Source organism: Meriones unguiculatus, chromosome 10 (genome assembly GCF_030254825.1).
Source record: "Meriones unguiculatus strain TT.TT164.6M chromosome 10, Bangor_MerUng_6.1, whole genome shotgun sequence".
NCBI classification, from domain to species: Eukaryota; Metazoa; Chordata; class Mammalia; order Rodentia; family Muridae; genus Meriones; species Meriones unguiculatus.
In genome coordinates this window covers 115,992,205-115,994,391 of record NC_083358.1, presented here as the reverse complement: position 1 = coordinate 115,994,391, position 2,187 = coordinate 115,992,205, and the positions used below count along the sequence as shown (strand labels likewise).

Sequence of the window (2,187 nt, the reverse complement as noted above, 5' to 3'; positions counted from 1 at the left end):
GAGTAAAAGTTTTGAGGTAAACATCAGGGAAGGGTCACCAGAAACTTAAAGTTTGGAAGTTTGAGGGAATACGAGAAAAAAATAAAGCAGTCTGGAGACCTAAAGCAGAGGATCACATCAGGTCTTGACTGAGCTCAGGTCTGTGAAAGTTATCTCTGGGGCCTAGAAATGTTGCTGACCCTACTGTTCTCTCCATACCTAACTCATTTTCATTCCTTGTCTATATTTAATGATCATTTTGATGCTTCTATTCCCTAGACCTCTTCCTCTTAGAAAAGCAGCATTTACACAGCATTAGGAAGAAGTACATACAGGTTTGTCTCTGTACTATGTGATACAGAACAATGTTAGTAATGCTTAATATGAACTTAAGAATTATGACCAGCTGGGTGGTGGTGGCACATACCTTTAATCCCAGCATTCAGGAGACAGAGACAGGCAGATCTCTGTGATTTTGAGGTTAGCCTGGTCTACAGAGTAAGTTCCAGGACAGCCAAGACTGTAGAAGGAATCTCATATGTAGAGTATAAATATAATACCTGTCAGTTAAAAAAACAAAAAATCCATGGCCTATGGCTGAGGCAGGAAATCAGAGAGACATCTGGCAGGCAGAAGGGATTCTGGTATGGAGCCAGGCACCTGAGGTTCCCATGAAAGATGTGAGGAAGATGGATGCATGGTGCCTGAGCTCAGGTTACTACCCACATGGCAGAATGTAGATTACTGTAATGAGTTATCTTAAGTTATGAGCTAGTCATAGAAGAGCCTAGCTACATGGCCTAGGTAAACATATAATATTTAATGAGTCTTATGAGTCATTATTCTAGGAGCCAGGGCAGGAGGAAAAATCCCTTTCTTACTACACAAGGCTACACAGAGAAGTCCTAACTAGAAAAACAAAACAAAACAAAAAAACTAAAACTAAATCTAAACAAACAAACAAACAAAAACCCCACAGAATTATGACCAAGATCATGGAATTATAAAGGACAGGTGATTATGTACTGTGCACTCTGAGGACCTTAGGTATGGAAGTATAGTTTGTCTTAACAGATTTCTAAAAAATGAGACAGCATGATTCCTAATTTGTAATTGAAAAAGCTGGAGGTCCAACCAGCATATGTCTCAGACATGGAATCGGAACTTACATCAGCTAGACTGTGGACTCTACAATATTTTCACTCAAGACAAGAGAACCGAAAACAGAGAACCCAACAGCATGGCACATAACCAAAGCCAATGGACATGTCTTTGATTAGAAATGACAAAAGACAGTGTCCCAGAGGCCTTGCAGGTGTGGCGGCGGTGTCACACATGTACTGGTGGGTGGTGGAGGGGAGAGAGGCTATGTCTATGCCCAGGGTTCTGACCTGTGAATATCTGAATGATTGGTAACCTATCATTCTCTGGGGAAAAAAGGGGGGCCAGCCTGCGATGACCACCAGGCAAGTGTCAGGCAGGCCCCAGGGCTCCCAGCACAGGGAGCAATCAGAGACTAGAAGAACCCTACGTGGGACTGCTGGCCCTAGGTGGGAGTAAGCCCAAGACAGATGACCCTTGCAAGGGGCTGCTAGGGTGGGCGGGGTGAGGAGTGAGCCTCAAATGAACCGTGCTTGGTGCTATCCATTACGGAGATGACCTCAGACACTCAGAGACCCAGGGGACCACTAAGAGGAGCAAGTGGTGAAAGAGAAACAGAAAGATGTGGGCACAACAAATAGAGTCAGAACTGGAGATTCGAGGGAGTGAGGAGCAGCCTGATGTGAGTAGCCATTAATTGCATAACTCCATGAGTAGCCACCTAGGACCATGGTGGGGTCCTGGCCTGTGCTGCAACTGGGTTATGTCTGTGTTCGTGGCTCTGCAGCAGCACGAGTCTATAACCACTGAAGGCCAGGCAGATGTCATGGTCTGGGCTGTTGTCTGGAGACATGTCGATGTCTGAGGGTTGTACAGAACCTGCCCCACCCCTTTAGGGGAGTGGTCTGCACAAACTAAGGAGTTGCATTTGAGCTGCTCAAGGGTGTGAGAGCAGAAGAGCCAGGGGCTGACCAGCTCACATGCCTGTCTGGCACAGATCTGGGGCTTTGGTTGGCCCACCCCAAGATCTACCCCATTTATAAACTGCTGGAGTGCATGGAGTGGTTGATTCTACATATCCAAAACACTACAGGATCTCAAAGACAA

At 45.7% G+C, this 2,187-nt stretch overlaps 1 non-coding gene across 1 annotated transcript; it reads left to right on the top strand.

Annotated features, from left to right (window-relative positions):
* The first annotated feature begins 1,273 nt into the window (after positions 1-1,273).
* Positions 1,274-1,404, top strand: LOC132646181 (small nucleolar RNA SNORA17). Its single transcript, XR_009584305.1, has one exon. It is a non-coding gene; the product is annotated as a small nucleolar RNA SNORA17 (small nucleolar RNA).
* Positions 1,405-2,187: the final 783 nt, after the last annotated feature.